General features: G+C 36.0%; 1 protein-coding gene across 3 annotated transcripts in view; it reads left to right on the top strand.

Annotated features, from left to right (window-relative positions):
- Nucleotides 1–648: 648 nt before the first annotated feature.
- LOC117173208 (protein scalloped) overlaps nt 649–22,067 on the top strand; it is a 310,159-nt gene continuing 288,740 nt past the window's right edge. For 2 of the 3 annotated variants that reach the window (XM_033361657.1, XM_033361656.1), the window contains exon 1: nt 649–759. The gene's annotated coding sequence lies outside the window, so the exon portion shown is untranslated. Of the gene's footprint in view, nt 760–1,329; nt 1,610–22,067 lie in introns of all 3 variants that reach the window. The other variant, XM_033361655.1, reaches the window with a different exon arrangement.

Raw genomic sequence — 22,067 nt, 5'->3', positions numbered from 1 at the left:
TTTCCACTAAAATGATGAATCTTCAAACAAAACAAATTAATTTTTAATTTAAATGTAAGCCTTTGAGGACTTTTTCTGATTTTTCCATGTTCTTTTCTAGTTCTTTTCTAGTTCTGATTTTTTTTTAATTCGGCAATTTTCTGTTAGGACTTTTTCTATTCAGGAATATTCAAATTCGGTAATATGATAACCTGTCGGGATTTTGCATCGCAAAAAGTTGAGTTTTCCACAAAAAGATGAATAATTCTCAAGGAGAGATTTACCGGTTGATATTTAAAACAAAAAAGTGTGATTTTCAATAAAATCGATTAAATTTTCAAAGAAAGACTTCAATTTACAAGAAAAGAATACAATTTCCAGTAAGTTAGTTGAATTTTGAACCGCTTGCGTTTTTTTCAAGATAAAGATTCTTTCACCCGTCGTTTGAGTTTACCGTCGGCAAAGTAATCCTCATTCTAAAAATCAACAAGTGCCTCTCGTACGTGCGTGGCTTGACTGATACGTGGGGGAAGTCCCGTGGAGGGGGCGCCACCACTTCCCTACTTCGGCCATCTTCGCCTCAGTTCGGCCGCGTGTGCGCAGACCGGCTGCGCAGCAGGCGTGAAAATTATACAGATTCTTTGTGCCATTCCTCGCATACCAAAAACAGAGTGGTGACTCTCTCGTTCGTATTTATCAGGGGGGCCCCGGAATAATAACGTGCGAATTTTCGCGAAAAGCCGTGTGCCACCGCGTAGAACCACGTCAGCTCGCCCTGTGGTAAGTACATAAAAAAACCGTCACTTTATAAACGCGACGACGCCTCACCAAGTCTCGAATACGACCCGGGCGTCCCGAAAGCCTTCGCCACACGACCAAAACTTGAGACTCGAGACGGGACCAATTCCGCTACTTTGCGTCTGCCACTAGCGACTTCCGGCGACTTCAGTCTGCGAGTTGCTCCTACTGAGTTCTTGTCGTCGCTGCCGTGCGAGAAGCGACTTGCTTGCAGTTAACGTTTAGTTTAAACCGAGTCCACCTACCGTTCGGCCACCTCGGGGTCACTCTCTGACAATAAATGCCAGCGACTTTACACCGTCTCTACACCTCACTCCGAAGCCGGCTCTCAGTTTTCAATTTCGAATTCACCAAATAATCCTATTCAAATCTCAACCCTCTCTCTCTGTCTCTCCAACGCTTTTTTCTGGCATAACCTCAAATACCTAACCTCAAATAAACAACATCTCGATCCCGTATTTATCATTTTCCGGCTCCCTTGAGGGTGTGAATTCGAATTATACCTCGGAGGGGATGTGATTGTTGATTATTATTATGTGTTTTTGAAACCAGTGACATGAGATGTGACGCATCCGTGAACCGCGGGAAAAGTCGAGTGTGATCTGGTTTTTTGTTGTTGCTGTTTTGTTCGAGAGGTTTTTGTTTGCGGAGTTTCCCTGGACTTGATTTTAGTGAAAGTGTAGTTTTTTATTCAAGTGCGTAATATTCTGAGGCGTACTTTGAGTACTTTTTGCTCCGAAAGGCTATAACGAATTTTTTTCGTGAGCCAAACTCGTGAGCTGGACCACACTTTTCTGCCCAATTTGGATGGATACCGTGCATTATTTTTGGAGTGAGTTGAAAACATTTTTTTTTTATTTGATACACAGTGAATTGGCTTCTCGGAAGTCCGCGGTTCTCAATGAGTGATTCAAACTGACGGAACCAGTGTTGGGTTTCGCGGCTCGGTTTTCAACAATGGCGAATGTTTTGTGTTTTCTGTTTTTTCCTATCATTTTTCGTGAAGTGTCAAACTTGTGTTATATTCAATTTTAATTGTTTCAACATTAGTTTATCCGTTAATTTTTTTATTTTATAGAGAAAATTGCTAAATAATGGTTACATTAACAATAAAAATGTTCAGTCTTTTGAATTAACTAAACCCGGTAATTGTGTTCAATTGGGAATCTTGAATAGTGAAATTAAAAAGTAATCATTCTATTTTATCGCGAAGTAATTTTGAAGACAATCGCAATTGATCGAATTCATTAAAAATTATTTTGCAAAGGACCATAAATAACTTAAAATTCTTTTCTGAAAAGTTTTCTCTCAAAAATGACACTATTTATTGAAGTTTAAAAACTTGACATAACCTACAAATCTGTCGTGTTTATTTTTCTGAAAATTGGGTCATTGACAATTGTAATTGTTTGAAATGGTTACAGCAATTGATCAAATCTGAATTAAAAATTAATATAATTAAATATCTTCGGATTCAAAGTTTTCCGATAATGTAAAATATTTAGCTTTGACATAACTTAAAAGGCTGTTATGTGTTTAATTTACTGAATTGTAAAATGTTAAAGAAACTATTTAGAAAACTTGAAATTTAAGGCAGTTGCGCCAAAAACTAGATCTCTGCCAAAATAATTTGTGTATAATTTAAAGAATCAACATAATATTACTGATAATGTAATTTCAAAAATTTAAAAAAAAATGGTAAAAAGCTTCAGTAAGAAAAACTTCAATTGCAAAAACTATTGTTAAACCACGGTTTTAGATTAAAGTTTTTCAAATTGGAATACTTTTTAATTGAATTAATAAAACATTAATTCCTATTTTAAAATAATTTAATTTTAGTCTTAAAATTTCTAAATAATGTAATTTCAGATTTAGAATCATTAATAATCGGGCAATTTAAAGTTTGAAACGTTTAAAATAGGGAAATTTACAATTCCAAGTGCTTGAAATAGTAAAATGATCATTTAATCCTTTTCTTTTAGAATCCTTTTCTGCAAAATTGTCTCAAAATTTAAAAAAATTAATAATTCTTTGAAATTTTAAAACTTGACGTAACCTCAAGTTCTGGTATGTGTTTAATTTTCTGAATTATAAATTTAAAAATTTTTTAAATAAATATCTTCAGATTGAGTATTTCAATATTTGAAAATTTAAAGTTCGAAATGCTTAAAACTGAATGTGTTTAAAGTTCCAAACATATGAATGATTGTAATTTTTATAATCGTTTTGCAAACTGCGAGCAGTACTGATTAAAAAATTTTATATTGCAAAATGTTATCAAAAGAAAATTTAAGTGCGTTATTTTTAATTTTAGTTTAAACAATATTAATGGATAAAATAGAAGTGGGAAAAAATATTTCGTTCACTTGAACGTTTAGGAAGGTAAAATAAATGTAGCTTATTTGCAATTTTAAGTGCTTGAAGTAGTAAAATTATAAGCAATTCTTTTTTTGTTGCGGTTCATGCATTTTAACTTCAATCGCAATTGATAAAATCAATTAAAAATGATTTGCAAAGAATCGTATACAACTGATCTCTTTCTTAAAACTTTTCGCTATAAAATACGATTTTTTTCTCATTTCTCGATGTTTTAAAATTTGTTATGACCTACCAAATTTATCGTGTTTAGTTTTCTGAATTGCAAATTTAAAATACATATAATTAAATATTTAAAAACTGTTTATTTTTTTGTTTGCAACATTCATAAGTGGATCATTTACAATTTCAAACCAATATTACAGAAAAAAATTAACCAAATGCGTTATTTTGAATTGTACTTTGAACAATATTTAATGGCAAAATAGAATTGGGACAAAAATATTTTGAATGCCAAAATTTCCCAAATTATAATTTAACCAATTTCAAAAAAATTCTTTGCTAGAAAAGCCACCTAATTCTACTTAGGTTATGGCACAAAATTGCTGAAGAAACTTTTCAAAATGTCTTTTTGCGAACCCTAAAGGATATGTTATAATATAATTAATTTTTGCACAGTATAAAAACTGTATTTTTTGGTTTGTAAAAACACAGTTTGAAAAGTTTCTTTGACAATTTCGTGCCAAACCTAAGATAGAATTGTGCCAATTTTTTAGTAGCAAGAGTGGCAAATTTTGGAAATTCGGGAACCTTTTTTTAAAATATTTTTGTCGCCAAATTATAAATAATTAATGAACAAACGTTAATCTTCGAAACAATAGAATTTTGTTAAAAATCCGGCGTGCTGTGAGAATCCGACGGAAAGAAAAGGCGGGAATTTGAAATTGTACAATTATATGATAGTTTTTTAAAATTTGCGTGTCGACCTCTATTTTTTAAACAATATCCTATTTTTAACATTTGAGCAGAAATATTTATTACTCGGTCATCGCTTTCAACGACTGGATAAAAAGTCTCAGACATTTCCGAGAAGCTAAATTAGTATCGACATCGGAACAATCCACTTTCCCGTGTAGAAAACGAATTCACGGAAAACTTTTGTATTGTTTACACTCTTGTCCACCTAAACATTCTATATCAAACATGTGTCAAGGATGAATGAATGATTACACGTGATTAATGTCCATAATTTTTCTGTCTTTTTCAACATTTGTTTTCATTAATTCATTAACATGTGTGTCCAATTTGTATTATTTTCATTAGTACCCATTACGACACGAGCCTATAAATTATTAACAAAAAAGGTTAGATAATTTGAATTTTGTTCAGCCAAGATTTTGTACTGATAATAATTACCTTTGCTCTGGTGAATTTGGTTTTGATGTCTCTGGCATCAGGAGATTTATTTCAGCAATGAAATTATCGGACTGGGCTATCAAAAATAATTTGTCAGCATTGCATCTGTGACATTACGTAAACTGAATCGGATATGCGAAGCGTTATCATGTAACGGTTATAGGTGTGCGATTCTAGAGTCAGGATGGTCGATGGATACCTTATTTTGAAGAGTCAGCTAGAAATCCTAAGGTTTCTTATTTCTATTTTTACGTCAATATTTACGTATCGAAAATATCTAGAGGCTAGATTTTCTCTTCTGTTTTTTGCTACATTAAAAAAAAAAATTATTTCACATACTGCTCTCATTTTATATTTTATATTTTCTTGTTACTTCAAATTTTTGTAATAAATTTTAAAAAATTCCCGAATTTGGACTGAGAGCACTTTCATAAGCCCAAATGTTTTTAAACGCTTCAAGACTTTTTTAAAAGATCGAAGTGAAATCTACTTTCTTACGAACTATTTTATGTAATAAAATTAGAACACAAAAAGCTTAGTTTTTCAAAATTATATTTCCGCAACTACTTCTTTTTTCTGTGATATTAAGGTAGTAACAAAAAAGAAAAAAAACCTGGGACAACAATCGGAATTTTTTTGATTTGTTTTTACTTTTCATCTTTTTTTGGTCGAAAATTCAACAGTTATGTGAAACATTCGTTTTTTGTGGACAGACAATCTGTTCTTTGTGATTGTACTTTATGGTAGAAAAGTCAGCTTTTTTGGTTGAAAATTCATCTTTTAGAGTTGAAAGATAATTTCTTTTAATTTTAAAATTATATTCTGTCTTTGGATCAGAATTAATCTCTTGGTTGAAAGTTCCACTACTTAGTGGAAAATTAAATTATTATGTTGAATATTCAAGAATTTTGTTGAAAAAGCTATCTTTTTTGGTCTATAATTTAACTGTTTTGTGAAAAAAAATCGTCTTTTTAGATACAAAATTTGACATTTTGGATTGAAAATTCAATTTTATTATTGAGAGTTGATTAATTTTCATTAAAAAGTCTCATAATATTTTTGGTCTGTTATTCAACTTTTTGGTTTAAAAAGTTTATATTTTCTTTAAAAGTCTATCACAGAAAAAACCGAAGATAAACTTTGCATCGATTTCCGATGAAAAATTTGCTGCAACAAAAATTAACTTTCCAGGATAAATTATAACGAAATATCGGTTAAACTTTGTTTTGTTTTTTCATGACAACACATGTGTTCTGAAAAACGCGAAGTTGTCAGAATAAAACTTTATCCATCTAAAGTTTGCTGCAACAAATTTTATCAGTACTTTATTCTGTGATTTTTTCTTTGGTTTAAAGTCTATTATTTTTATTTGAAAAATCTATTATTAGAATTTGGGTTCAGAATTAATCTCTTTTGGCTAATAATTCTACTATTTGATGAGAATTTGTGTTATTTTGTTACGAATTTAACTATTTTGTTCAGATGTCAGGTTTGTTTGTCGACAATTCCACTAATTTGTTAATAGTAGGTTTTTTAAAATATAAAATCCATAATTTCAGATTGAAAATTCATTTTTCTTAGATGGAAATTCAACTATTCGAAAATTCAATATATTTTGACTTGAAATCTTAGGAATATGTAAACTGCACATTAATTTTATTTACTTATTTCCCTATTTTAATGTAAAAATCATCCTATTTCTACTGTTTTGATATTTTAGGATATGAATTTGGAAGTCGATACAATAATTCAAATTATATATTTTACCTTAGCGTTCTGAAATGTTCAATTATTTTAAAAACTCATATAATAATAAATTAACATAGAATAGTCATTATTATACATTCTTAAAAGTCAGCCAGGATTTTTTTTTAATTTGTTAAAGTAGTGTCCTCCCTAAGAATTGACTTAAATTTAGTTGTTAAACAAAAGAAACTTACATGTGGTTTTCCTGGCAAAAAGATTTTTTTTGTGCATTACTGAGATTGCAAGAATGGTAAAAATGTTAGGACTTTGTTATTTTTTGTCTAAAGTTAGGGGATGTTTTTAGCAGTGGAAGACTGCATTTTGTTGACAATTTGCTCTCTTTATCCAGTCCGCTGACACGCTCTGATCGTATCTCACTCTGCGTGACAGTTCCTAGACTCATTAAGCTGCGCTTCTTTGCTGTATAAATAGACGTATGTCCTGCGGTTTGCTCTCCAAGAGAGAAAATGGAATTTTGCGACGGCCCTGCACAGAAGCTCTCTCTTACAGTCTTTCTTTACCCCTATTTTCCCCTCGACACAACCCCTACCATTCTCGTCGTGAACTCGATTTTCGCGATTTACTTTTTGGCGGAGACGGTGCCAAATTGTCCGCAGACTAAAATTACCGTGAAAGGTGTTCCTCTACACGGAGAAAATTTATCAATTAAATATTGCCGAATCCAGGACAAAACCACATTTAATTGAATTTTCACTTTCAGTTATGTAAAAGGAAGTTTTAATTGAAAAAAAAAAAACTGACCTGGGCTCGAACGCGAACTTCTCCATGGTTCAATTCGAAAAAAAGTCGTGAATTTATATCCTCGATTTACTGAATTAATTCGGTAATATTTCAGGAATAATTTTTGTTCGTGAAATCTACTCCCATTTGCAAGTTTTCGCAGTATAGAATTTGGAATATTCAGGATGTTTTGTTTCATTCGAATCACTTTACGACCACTCGTAAAAAGTTGCTAGTTCCAGGAAAACCCCTTCTTTACACGTGTTTCTACTTCAATGATCTTCTCGATTAACCAAAAGTCCACTTTTTTATGCGCTTAGCGAAAGGTCAGATGAGGAAGAAGCCTTTAATGTTTGTACTGAAATCGGAGTGGAAAACCGGTCGCGATATATATGTTAACTTACATAAGAGATTACTTTATTATTGACAATATATTCCTAAAAATATTCAGTCTTAATCGTATATAAATTATAATTCCCAAGAGAATGTAAGCCAAGCTTATTTTTGGATTTTCAACAATTGGAGGCAGTAAAGAAACCAATTGAATTTTTGGAAACTCGGCGTGTGGTTCGATTTTCCCGGAAACTGAAAGGTATATTGGCTCGCGTTTATTCGAGTGCCCTGAGATGCGTCAGAAGCTGCATGAATGAATCTCGGTAATTTCCTTGGCAAAATAAACAAAGCATTTTTGTGTCTTGCAATATTTTTTACTGAGGCGGTCAGAAACTTATAAATAATCCATTATTCTCAAAACAAAGCTGACAAACTTTAAATAGCTTATTATTGAATAATTCAGCAATAAGTCTCAAATTAAACAATATAATTATACAATAACAATATCAAATTAAACATAATCGTTTGAAAATAGTTTAAATTAGAAATCCTCTTCAATTAATAAGCGTATTATAGCGTTTTTTATTTTGGATATTAGAATTTAAGACAGCAATATATAGATATTAAGTTCAAAGACGTAAATATGAGGTCTTATAATCCAGAAGGTAAAAAAAATTACATCCATATTGTATGTATGCCTTAATGTCTTAATGTATAATTTATATATTTTCAATGTCTTCAAAATACAGGTTTGTTAAATATTTGTAGGTCATCATTTTTTTTTCATTTTAATCCCCCAACTGAAACGCATTATATATCGAAAATTAAAAAGAATTTTTGGCACAATAAAAACGTGGGTTTCCCAGTTTACATTAATTGCGAAAAAAATGTAATATATACGCGTCTGCGAAATGTATACCCAATTGATAACAGAATTCTATCTGCTAAAGTCGGTAGCTCCAAGTAATCTTTGATAAGATATCGCTCGTAAAACTACAAAAAGACAAGTGAAAGAAGGTGGCTTAAGGGGAGAGAGAGCTGAGATAATATTTAACAAACATTGGAAATGAGTCACAGGTGGAGCGGAAACAACTCAAACAACGTGCCTAGGGAATCGCATGGTCGGTAGGTATGCAGACGCACTGCAATGAAAATAGCATGGCGTGCGTTGCATTATTTTGTAGATAGGGGGTAATATGGCAATATACTCGAGTGTGGAGTAGCGCGCGTACTATACGAAGGGGGTCGGAGCAGCCAGGTGGTGAACCCTCCCCCTGATTTTCCGGCTTCTGACCCTCGCTGTCGCTAATCCTCCACGGACTCGTTTGTCCATACCCCAAACACGCAATCGGCTGCGCCGTGTTTACGAATATCTCAAAATTCCTACGTGCACTACCACTGCCGTCCCGAATATATTAAACTTTTAGGTTCAGGTTATTTTTATATGCTGTTTTTATATTTCGTTATTACTGCGTGCGCGCCTTCTCTTTCAGAGGCATGACTCGAAAAATTTGAATACAATGCATTACAATACAATAGAGTGCAATACTGATGGATTTGCTGGATTTCAGGGTGGTCGGGACTTTACTCTTCAGTAGAAAATCGTGGTTATTGCTTGATATTAAGTTGCGCTTAGTGTTACGATAATTCTCGATAAGAAAGTTTATGCGCGTTAGTTTGAAGGGTGGAAAAAGGGCAGAAGCCGATAGGCCTGGCGCCCAGGTCTAGACAGGTTGGACTTTTTACGACCCTGGAGTACAAACCGGACGGAGATCGAACTTCAGATAAATGAGAAGGTGCTCTTTTCACCGAAGAGCCTCCTTGTATACTGGCTGAATTTAAACTAACCCTCCAGCTTAAACACCGTAAAAACTTTCCAAAACTTCATTCAAAAGTTTCAAGGACGAACTGCAATTCATAAAATTAAAATTTACTACTACTACCTGTTCATATTTAAACTTTAAACCCTCTATAAAGTTAACTATCCTAAAGGTTTACTATTAGTGCAAGAACTGAGCCTAACAAAGAGCTTCATTTTTCCTAGAAAAATAATAATAAATGTTTCTATCTCGATCCGAATGCGTCATTAATAGTATTGATTAGATCCCGAAAGGACATCCGCATCAATGAGATTCAGTTACGTTGTTATGTTAAACGAGATAAATAACGGCGACATTAAATTACGAGTGACTAATGACGGATTAATTAGCTCTGTGCTTTACTGCGTTTTCTCGATCTCAATTATTCGTGAAAGCCAAGGCAAGCGATTTCGCTATCGATTCTCCCCCGACATGATTTTAGTTTCGCATTACGAGGATCCAGTCACACGTGAATTGCAGGTTGTTGATTAGAAATTGGATTAAATCCCAGCGTTCTTAGATCTCCCGCGATTTTCTGACTCTTGGACGTGTGCACTCTCGAGGTGGCGTTACGTGGCCTTGGCACTATTTTCAGAAGTTCATTAGTTCTCCCAGAGAGTCGGAAAAATGTAATAAACCACGACACGTCGCTCCCTCCGCGATATTGTACGCCCAGTACAAAAAGGAATTAAATTGCTTCGTCGTTCATCCTCTTTTCCTTCCTTCACAGGTCACACCTTCCTCGGGATTTTATACCTTTCTCAGAGTCTTTTCCACTCTCTTTCTTCTTCTTCTTCTTCTTCTTCTTCTTCTTCTTCTTCTTCTTCTTCTTTTTTTTGCCACTTCGACGGAATACTGATCCGCTCGTTCATTGCCAGCGAAATGAGAGAGAGTACAAGATTAGTGAGATTAAGCTCTTCTCGTTTAGAAATTGCGTTTTCATCTCCTTTTGATCCAGAGGGTTGGTTGGAAGATGTGCCTCTGAAAATGTAGTCATCAGATCGTAATTGATTAAATCACTGAATTTTACTTCAGCATAATAAGATAAAAAAAGTTATTGAATATGATTTATATAAAAAGAATTATTGTATAAAAATGAAACATGCGTTCTACAAGGATACACAGAAAAAACGGAGGTATCCATTGGAACCCATTTTTGGTTTCAAAGGAGCTGCAACGAAAATGAACCCCACTTGCTAAAAAGGAACCCAAAAGGATAAATGAGCTCTAAATGATACCACACTTGGGGTTCTGAAGGATCTCAATTGTAATTGTGCCTATTTCTAAAGAACCTATTTTTCGCTTTGCCCACTTGGATATTATGCTTAATTAAGAACACAATATTTACCTTAAAGCATAACATGTGATCGAACTCTGTTGGACATACTTTAATGAAGATAATTAATGTAGAATATATGACTGCAATTAAAATAGATATAATGACTTGATAAATATAATTCGCAATCCTTTGGTTTGTGAATGCTTCTTTATGCTCTTTTTAAGAGCAGATGGATCAGCAGCACATGAAAGACACCAAAACTGAAGAATTTGTGCTAAAATATCCACGAACAGTGCTAATTCACCAATATTCTGAAATTATATTAAACTTGAAATGCAAACCTACTTCTGAACACAGGCAAAACAAACGTTTACATAAATTCGAGGCTAAAAACTCTGCAACAGAAATGAACTTTGTTACGACCCTAGTTTTAGTTTGTAAGACAAAATCTTCAAGTACGTGCTGCCAATAGTGCAAATATCGAGGGTGATCGTTAACCCTTCAGTAGGAATAAAACATATGCATCATGGGATTTGAACCCTACTAAAGCGGGAGCAGCACTCGTGGACATGATGGGGTGAATTTCCTTGCAATACCGGCCGTGGAAGGGAATCGAGGTAGGATGTTCAAAGCGCCATCCCTCGATTTTCCGAGGGTTGTAGAGCGAGGCGCATCCTCATTGTTCATTAAAAGCGTGGAAACGACGTCGTAAACGTGCCGCGAATGTCGTGGCCGGATGACCGGTATATTCGCAATTTCCATTTACCCGATGTTAATGCGGGTCGCACTGCTCTTACGCGCAAATAACGTTTACCGAGAGCGCGTCGTAAACACCACCTCGTAACTGTAAAACCCGTTTTAACCGAAGAGTTGCCGCTTTGATTAGGCCGATTGTGCATCTTGGGGGACAGTTACGACGTTAAAATTCGACCCCTCGAAAATTCGATTCTCCGAAGAGGAAACTTAGTATGTAATGAACGATCTCAAAAGGAGATTTTTAGAGGATCTTCGGATGGACTCTTAATTCCAAGATAAGGACCCATTAAGACCACATTTTCAACATATTTCGACTAGAATTTTCCATGGGATGTGTTTGTAGCTTTTAATTGTCGGAACGGTTAATCTTTTCGGATTTCTGATTGAGTGAAACAAGTGCGGGCAATGGTAATCGGAGCTCAAGTGTCATATTCAGCAATTAGATTATTGGTCTCCTGGCCAGATTAGATTAACAAAGCAGTCATTAACGGCTGCGTCATGTCTCTATCAAGACAGCTCTCATGTCACTCCTCACTGTTTTTAACGCTTCGTTTAGACACATTGGCTCACCGCTTGTCTTCGTCAACAGTGCCGTATCCGTGCCCATATTTACCCAGTCCGTAACCTACCTTAACCTTCGATTTAACGGATCAGTGAAACCGTTTAATACCAGCAAAAAACTCGCTACCCGTTGAAAAGAAAACTATCGATGATAATACGGATAATAATAATATGGCCTAAATTACTCATATAATGAACAATCGCAGAGACATGAAAAAGTCTTTAATAGAACTTCGACTTTGTATAGAATAGGAGATGATTCAAATATCAAAGAAAATGTCTAGTTTTTTTTAGAGGCAATGATTCGTTTGCTTGGATCACGCGCCATTCAATTATTTAAGAAGTTTAAAGAAATTAGAGACATTTAAAATGACAAATTTGATCATTCTATTTCAGTTTGCGAAATATGCATTATGGCAAAGATGGATAAATTATTATTTAGAGGTGAAAAAGTTGAGGCACAAGGTTCTTCCAAAAGATTCATATTGATATAGAATATAATTGGCCTAAGAAAATCTAAAATGAAGCAAACATATATCCACAGAAGTTTGTGTGTTTCGCTTTATTGTTTAGAATTATTTAGAAATGATCAGACTGTTCTAAGAATATATGTGGGGGGGGGGGGGTAACGGTAGATGTTTATTGTTTATAAGCGCACACCTCAAAAACCTATGGATTTGGAGACTTTCCATCTTAGACGTCTTTCATCTAGATTGCTTTTATTAATTTATTTCCACCAGTTTTGTCGTCAACTGTGTTTAGGTCACACAAATTACTTTAATTTTTTAATATCTTTCATGTTGTATATTAGGATCATTAGGTCCAATGACCGTTGATATTTTGGCAAGAAGTTGCGGCCCTGTGGCGCTGGTTACATGTCGTTTTCATTAGGATCCGAGTCGCGAGTTGGCCGAAGAATCGTGGGTTTGGTTAGATCTTGGACGGAGGGCCGTCTAAGTATACCCGCGTTATTTCTGGCGGGAGCTGACGCACCGTCTTTTCCCTTTCTCCTCTCGTCCCTCCTCAGGATTCAACTCGCTTCCCAACGCTAACAAAAATCACCCGCAGGCGCTTTGCTTCGCAAACCATACCTAGCTGTTGACTTTCGGTGGCCGCGGAGTTGTATGCGAAGTACATCTCTCTCGCTCTTTCTCACTTGAGTCTCAAATGCTTAATTATCCGGAACGAGAGTGCGCGTTAACGCGCAGATCGATTTAACTTTGACAGCCCGAAGACATCTCATGGCTCCGGTTTATTTGAACTGACAAGAGTAGTGAGGAACGTCCCTTTGAAGACGGTATATTATTTTTGCAACAAAAGGAAACCTCGTCGCCATTATCAGGGGCTTTTTTTACTTTCGAAAAAAACAAGTTGTAATTTCTTTTCAGTGAAATACTCCGTTTAGGGCTTTAAAGTCTAAACCTTACTCACAGAGAAAGTGGTTTTTTCTAAGTATCGTCTTATTTAATGATATTGGGTCACGGATTTAATAGTTTGAGAAACTTCTGAACTTTTAAAGTTCAATTGCTAAGAGAAGGAAACATTTCTCTGAAATAATGTGTTAATTCTCTAAATTTGGCTATTTTCCTTCATCCGGAACTCATAAACACGAAGTTAGGTTGAATGTTGTTATCGTAAAATATAATTCACGTGCTGTAATGTGCTTCTCGCTTAATGTACGGGCGCACTAAAGCGGACACGCGTAAAATTGTGAGTTTACATCGGGACAGTTGCGGTAACACGCACTTCACTGAGAAAGAACAAGAGATAGGAAGAAGGAAGAAAAAGATTGTTTGTTAAGATATTTCACCTTGATGAATAATCAACCTTAAACTACGGGCTAGAATTAAAATTTGATTTAATTTCCGTTCGTTTTCATACTTAATTCACAATTTTTAATGAAGACTAACTCAATATTGAAGTCACTCAAAGAAAATAATGTTTACAAATGAATGATAATATAAATAGATAATTGTTTAGAATTTAGATTCTCTCTTATTCAGCTTGCACTTCTCCCGACATTTCTCGCCGCAATAATCTCAGTTTACAAGTCTATTGCAAAATTGCATTATCATAGATCCGTCGCTATCCGGCTGTTCTTTTACAAAGATGAGCAGTACGAAATAAACGTTATGATGGACGTGGGTAGTACAATCATATTCTCTGTGAGGTTAACCTTTCCAGCCGTACGCCGATCACGCTTTGCAAAAGAGAAAGATCGAGAAAGAAAGATTCGTTTGCCATGGTTCACCTGTTAGTCGGCCAGATTCGAAACTGCCTTCGGGAATTTCCGCCGAGTTTCGTGCTTAAAGTGCCGTGCTAAGGATTTCGCTTATCCTCATGATTGGGGCCTTAAGACCTAGCAATTTAACGATTCAAATTTGGTAACCTATGTCGGGAATTTCTGTTTCAAACTCCATAGAGTGTTGACAAGAATAAAAACAAACTAGGCATCAAAAGTGGGTCAGCAATTCTGGAAGATCTAATCGGATAATTAATACCTTCTTTAGACTCATCCCGTCATTTTAAAAAATCTGAAACTATTAGTGAGAGAAACATTACGGAATTGAAAATCTCACCCTTCTGTTTCTGTGAGTAATGTCAGTAATGTAACGGGTTTTACAGACTAAAGATTGTTCATTCAGGATATGTTTAAGAGAATAATCGTGATTTAAGTTCGAAGTTTAATCGATTCGACCGTGAATTTGGAAGGGGATCGAAGCAGAGAGGTAAGGGAAGGGATAATTTCGTTGGAGGAGAAAAGAGTAATGAGCGCGCAATCCTCGTGTAAAGCAACAGAGAGCAAGTAAAGGCACAACAGACGGACACGGGCGTGGAAGAGCCCTTTCCGAGGGGCCTCAACTTCTCGTCTGGGTCATGAATAATTCATGGTCGAGTGGACGAGCCGTTGGGTCCGCGTCTTGCTACCACGCCTTACGTGATCGTCCATCTATCCGTCAGTCGCTGTACGTGTCGTACATACACGTGAATCGCCGCCCCTGTATGGCACTATAGTTACACACTTGTGCACTTGTTCCAACATTCGTGATGTTCCCTTTCGTTCTCTTCTTTCTTTAGCAGGTATCAAGTTGTGTGAGTTTGTCATCACTATTTTGTCTCCAAGAGTTGGAACACAAGGTAGTTTCAGCTGAAGTCGTAAAACATAAAATTGTATGTTACACCACTTTTCTTTGTAGGTTTACTCTCGGGTTTGCGTCTCCCCTTCTCCTCCCTTCTGTCTCTGGAAGTTCGCGCTGTAAACTGCTACGTAATCGTAATACGTAGGATCGTGTCGTCATTGAGAGGTCAACATTTCCAAGAGCGCACATAGTTGCTCGTTACAATGCATGATGCATTTGACAACGGACAGTGTACCATTTTTATACGTTCGTTCACCTCGAGGTTGAATTATGTTTTCATGCATATGTATTCCTTTTCACACCATTGAACCACAATTCAGAGAACGCTTAGCATAATCTGTGGGGAAGAATTGGTACAGGGATATCCAGATTTGAGATTTGAGGGTCAGTCAATGGAGATGAATATCCGAGATTTGTATGTTACTCAATTGAATTTGGACGAGCACAATTCGACAATTTTTCGTTTTCTTATCGGCGAGTAATGAGAGTTCGAATCTGCCATTCAATTGGCTCCCAGCCAGACCGACTTACCCAGTTAGGTTTCATCACTCTAGGTCGACTGCTTCCCTGGTTGCCAATATTTGCGATACCTGACTAAACTGGTCCAATTATAACTAAATCACCACTCCATCATCCGATTGACACATTGGATGGTCTTCGTGAGCACATCGAGTTTTATAGGATGATGTTGATCAATTGAGCAGAATAGCACAGTTATGGAATATGGTAATACCGTTTTTTTCGGTTTGATAACAGGCCGGAAATGGGGAGTGTTCTCTGCTTGAGTCCTTCGTTTTCTGCGATCAGTTAATTTATTCCGTCGATAAGGCCCTCTTCGGTCTCTCGATTGTGTGTATGCCTCCCCCCTCTCTCCATACCTTTCCTCTCCAATTGGCATCTCTTTGTATACATACGCTGGAATATGTGTAAGTCGATGAAGCATGGCGGGTCCAATGGAGTCCAGGCATTATATGCTCGTTGAGAACAGTCCATGTGTGTATAAAGGACGGACCATCGGATGGTGGTTTTTAGGGTGGGGGAGCTACGAGAGCAAGAGCGGCTCGTTGCGCTATCCCAAGTATTCGATTTGGTATTTTTCTTTGTGTATCGCAGATAGTTCGAATTGTTCTGCAAGCAGGGCATTGATATATCGTCCCGCGGGTCCTTTGAGAGCAAGCCGGCTCCGAATTATCCTTCGCGGACTCTCACGGAACCCCTGGAACACCGGTCAATTTACCCGAGACCACTTCCATGTCTTTCGGTCCTTGGTTAGGACTGTCTCTTTTCCTCTTTCTCCTTTGTTTTTAGCCCCTTCGAAACCCCGCGGTTTGGCGGCTCTTCCATCCCTTTCGTCATCTCCTTTTGAATTCCCTTCCCTTTGAGAAAACCACTCCGCGTAAAGCTTCTATGTTTTCCTGGTTCTTTTATCTTTCAAAGAAACCTACCAAAGTTTCAGTATCTCAGGGTATTGGATAAATGAGATGTTGCTTCAAATCTAGAATTTGGAGGAAAATATTCCGTTTTCAATTCTTTCTATTATTAAGTATTGATTTTTCCCCTACCCTCGTCTTTGTTCTTGATTGTAAAAATCTTTTATTTGTATTATCATTATGTTATCCTTGGAATTTAGGGACCTTAGGAGGTATCTTATATATGTAGCTGTGGTTTCTCAATTTTATTTTTCGAATACCTTTCATGAAAGGAAACATTTTCTTACGGTGATATATACAAAGAATAAAATATAGTAAAGGTTGATTTAACTTCTGGGATAAGTAATCAGATCGGCTAATATCGCTCTATTAGCATATAACTTGTGTGTATAAGGATTACGTGCCTTGTGCTTTATATCGCCACTAATTCTAGAATATTTAATCAGCTGATTTTAATGAAGGCTGGTTTCTTTGTCCTGTACATTTTCACCATTGTGAAATAACATATCTTAAGCTAATGACTAGGAAGTAAATTGTGGCTAGTGGTTTCTAAATTAGCTGATAAAATCACTTATTGTGATCTACCTGGAATTGATATTCGTCCTTTTTTTAAATGTCCATCAACTTTTTTGTATCTAAACCGCAAGCTACATTCTACGAAGATGGGACTGGTTCGACATCCATTTCATAACTTCTTCTGCAATATGTGCCGAAATATATCGCTCCTAAATATACCAGGAAGTTTACCCTACGAAAATTATGTAAAGAGCATTTCATAATTGTAAAATAGTTTGTTGGTATTTCTGAGGAACATTGTTCAAGTTTTTGATTAACTTACTGCTGTCCATATTTACGTCCTGAGTCATATGTACCTATTTATTTAAGCAAAAATTGCGTAACTTTAGTTTTGGCCTCCCATTACATTTAATTCAAGCTCTTATCAATCTGTCATATCATCACAAAAGCTAGAATCGAATTACGCATTTGTCGGAGTCAATGAACTTCTGTTACACTTTTGGAATATATTTAGTGGATGGATATATGAGTTCAAGCGAAGTGAACTTTTTTCCTTATTAAAGTTTTTTTTTTCCATCACATAATTTTTCCCCGTGCAGAAATAGCTGCGCAGAGTTCGAGACTGAAAGTTTTCCCTTTGTGTGTAACGGTGAATCTTGAAAGGACTGACGACGGTAGGTCGGTTCTGAGAGAAGAGAGTACGACGTGGGAACAAAGGAAAGACCAGCTCTTCGCTCTCATCTCATTCCAGCCTCTCTTTGCTTTCTTTATTCCTCGCATTCACTTCATCTTGCCTTCTTTTCTGAAACTTGAGCTGAATCCCTGAATAAGATGTGTCCATGTAAGCAAAACAGGTGTAATAGTTTCCCTTTCTGATTAATTTTTGATTCAGAAAAAATAGCTATGAATGTATATGATACTTCCCCCAACTATTAAATAACAATTCAATTAGCCAGTCCTGATCAGGCGACTGGTTGAAAGAGTGGAAATAAGAAATTGACATTAAGGGCCTCGGGGTCAAGACAAGAAGTCTCTTGGCTGCCGTTTAGTGTCTCTCTTCTTCTCCCACTTTGAACATATTGCTGTCCTTTTTCTGTTTATAAAGTGCGTTGCTCACGAGAGTGTGCAGCGTTCTGGGTTCGATCGCGAGTTGGTTTCTCTCGTGCTATTGGTCAGTCCGAGAAAGGGTGGTTCGTGGGTCTCTCGCGAGGAACTGGAGGGAAAGGGGAGATTCAACAACAGATGCGAGATGCAGCGCGTTGCCTTCTTGTATGTACGTAAGATGTAACGGGTTGCCGAGAGTCACGTCAAAGCAGTCTGACCACGAGAAATCAGTAGTTGGAGGCACAAACGAAGATTAAGCACAAACAAATCGCCTTTTGCTCAAATGTCCATTTGACTGTCGAGATCATAACAATGTGTCCCTTTAGATCAATTTGATCTTATTTTTTGTTTGATTTGTTAGACTAAACAAAATGGCCTCAAATTTTTGACGATGATGTAATAACGACATAACCTAAAAATTGTATCTAACTGCGGTTTTGTAATATCAGATTTCGTTATTTTTTAACTTTTAAAGTTTACTGCATGATCGAACCATAAAAAGCTTGCATATGGAGAACACTGTTAAAAATGTTTGCAATTTTAATATACACTTACTATACATTTGTATAGTAAATCTAAGAACTCTGTCTATGAAATAGTTATTAATAGGCTGCGTAATAAATTTAATATACATGTATATTGATCAATTCTTAAAAGAGCCAGATAATTTCACTTAACACAAATTAAAAATAATTTTTTCAGTAGTGTTTAATTCTAAATAATAAAGCATTATATTTGTTTCTAGTTGAACATAAATTATACTGGGTTTCAAGTGGATAAGTTCAATTAACTACATAATTAAGACACCTAACCTAAAAGCGCAGTACTCACGTAAAAATTCTGACATTGGCATTGCATTTTGATGAAAACCCCACCCGTACGTTGTACTTTGATTATAAATAAGAATTTAGTCGATGAATTGTAGGTTATTATTTTAGTTTTAAATATTTGACAAGATTTGAATATATCATAGAACTTTCAACTTTTATGCAGTCTATTTTACTATACATGTATATTATTTTACAATATTATGGTATATTAAATTTACAACACGTATATGCATATTGCTTCCATTACATTTATAGTAAAATCGCCATAGAAATTTTTAACAGTGTAAAGTTCTTTAAGGGCGTTAGCCATCTTGGTTTGACTATATACATGATCCCGGATCAGATCATTATGATCTCAAAAGTCAATCATTCACTGCGACCGATCAAAATTCTCTTGAATTCGGTATCTTTTGTGTTGCATATCAAGGTTATATTGATTTCCGTATCATTTATTAATTTTGAACATTTTTTTTACTGTGCGAAAGTTTGCATCTCATAAAGCAAAAAAATATGGTTGACCTAAAGAAATTTACCATTTCTGATACCTGATCTTGCTTGGATCTGCCCCTCTTGTTTCATTTGATACTTCACAGCTATATTTGTTTCTAAAACTTCGTTTTTTTCTAGAAAGATAATCTAATCGTAATGACCGTTCTTGAAAACTAATCATCACACATTAATTTTCAACACTTGGTGACTAATCGAGACCCAGCAAGAAAAAAAAACACCTAGTCATCCATGAAAGTCCACTTTTCATTGACCTTGGCTTTCACAAGTTTTCTGCAAATGCAGAAACAAGTGGAGAAAAAGAGAAGTTATAGTTGAGAACCACTTGAAAGCAAGTGGCGAGAGTAAGAAAACGAGAACTAAACTGGGTGAGGATTGTAAAAAGCAAAGAAGATGCTACGATTATGGAAATTGTGGCGATTAACTAGAGTTTTTTTTATCCTTTTATTAAAAACATGAATGGTCCTTTTGCTTGTCCCTGTCCTATCATCTTCTTTCGCTTTCGTTCAGCCTTTCCTCCCTATTGCGAAGGGAGCCAAAAAGTAGTTCAGCGAATCCATTGTAACTTACCGCTCAAGAGATTTTATCACTATCATTTTCGAAAACCTTTTTGCTTCAGCTGTTCTTAAATGTTGCAGTTTCGGTTTTAGTGACTTTTCTAACTGGCGTAAATCTTTCTTCAAGATTATTTGACTTATAGTCCTATACTCTCAACAATAATGTTGAACTTGAACAAGAGATCAAACACAGGTTTTTGATATGAAGATGTAAACCCCGAGTAGAAGCTGTTTGAAAAAAAAAAACGAAGCGTGTTTAATTGCAGCTTCATCTGGGCACGTTCCCGAGGGGATTGCTCTTAAGGAAGACTTATGCAACTGCGTTACGTTCGGTTACCATTATTATCATTCTATTGCTAGCTGTTGATCCTGAGCGTAACGACTGGTTTACATGTGTCCCTACGTGATAGCATGTACATATCGGCTTAACGTATCTGCTGATTGTGAGCGTTTGTGTTACTTGCACTAGTGTTAATGAGTTTGAACAAGTTTCAACATCTCTTACAAACTCTTACCTCCACAACACTCTTAAAGTCTAAAGTCTTAAATAAAACCACTAGGACAGAGAAGGAAAATCTGAAAGTTATCGTTGCCTTATTTACAATTCTTCACATGTTATGAATTTTCAGAAAATTAGTAGACAATCCCGTTTATTTCTACATGTGGAGAAGGTGTAAGCGGAGATATATGTATGGTGCGTCCCTGAAGTGGAAACGGAAAGGGAGAAAAGATTCGACCACTCCCACCTTCGGGTAATGGTTGTCGCACCTGGGCGACTGACAGAGTAGAAGTAAAGTCCCTCGCTCAATCTGAACTGTACTGTAATGTGCCTTGCATGAATCAGCCGATTCGCGGCTGGATTTCATGGAAATGTCGGTTAGACACCCCGCTCTCTGACGTGTGTCCGGAGAAATGATTTACGGCAACGTGTTTTTCTCCCGGATCCAAGGTTTGTGAAAGTTCTTCGGATGCTGCACGACTATCGGTCCATGATATTCTCCCCTCATCTGTAAATATATTAAAAAAACTGGCGTAAAGGGCTGTCCCAATTTCCGTTCAAAACGTACATTGAAGAACTCCTTTGCACAATGCGGTCTCGTAATTCAATAATGTACAACAACCAATTCTGTAAATGTCTCTTTCAAAAACTTGAAAGCTACTTTTTACTTCACAAGGTCGTTATCGCATTGTCTGAAAAAACCGATACACGCAACATTTTTTGCATTTCCTTTCAAACTCCTCTCTCTTTCTCTTTACTTTACGTGCTGGACTCCCATTCATCCGCTGCCGTCGTTATTATGAAATACCGTGGTTATTATACCGTTGTGTGACGTCACACAGGTGCAGCCTGACATCCATCCGTATTTTGTATAGGTTAAAAAACGAGGGAAAATTCGAATACCATTTGAAACAGCAACAATAGCAGAAAGCGAATTAAGTGCAATTGTTTTTATAATGAAGGGTTGTCGAAAAAGAGAGGAAGTAACGAGAGAGTGAGAGATAGAGCGAGAGAGAAAAAACTGTTTGAGTAGTGAGTTCAGCATTGCTTCTGTATACTTCCAAAACTTCGTTCATATGCGCTTTCGTGCTAATTAATTGCAAAACTAGTGCCTCAGAAGCAAGCACCGCTGCTTATTAATCTAATTTTCGCCAAGTTTGATGCTCTGCGTTACACCGATCGTCGACTTCGAAAGGAGAATTCGTCGAGCTACTGATATTACGATAGATGATGAAGTTTCACAACCGAGGATAGATATATCTATTTCTCCTGGAAATGTACTTTCCTAATTTAATTTAGTTTATTAATTTACTGAGACACTAGTATCGCTCAATCAATATCTTGCATGTGATAATTTTAACAAACTTTGGAACCTGGCACTATTGGGCCTATAAATTATACATCGAAATTTTCCGGATGACAAGTCCTAAGTGGCGCAAATGGCGTACAAAGCGAAATGTATCGTGTAAGTGACACGCGCCCTCTGGCCCATTACTCTATCAACGATAGAGCGAACTCTGATTCAGACACCTTTGCCAACTACTTCCAGGAAAGGAAAGTGCGGTTCGCCAAGTGAGATAGAACTTCAAAGCGGAAATGTAATTAAACTGCATAAACAATCCCAAACTAGTAGAGAAATTTACCAAATTAACGACATGATACCATTAAAGATTACCAGGGCAACCGTTTTTGTCCACGAA

The sequence above is a fragment of the Belonocnema kinseyi genome, chromosome 5 (genome assembly GCF_010883055.1).
Source record: "Belonocnema kinseyi isolate 2016_QV_RU_SX_M_011 chromosome 5, B_treatae_v1, whole genome shotgun sequence".
Taxonomy (NCBI): domain Eukaryota; kingdom Metazoa; phylum Arthropoda; class Insecta; order Hymenoptera; family Cynipidae; genus Belonocnema; species Belonocnema kinseyi.
The sequence above is the reverse complement of the archived record's forward strand: the minus strand, read 5'-3'. Positions and strand labels throughout refer to the sequence as shown.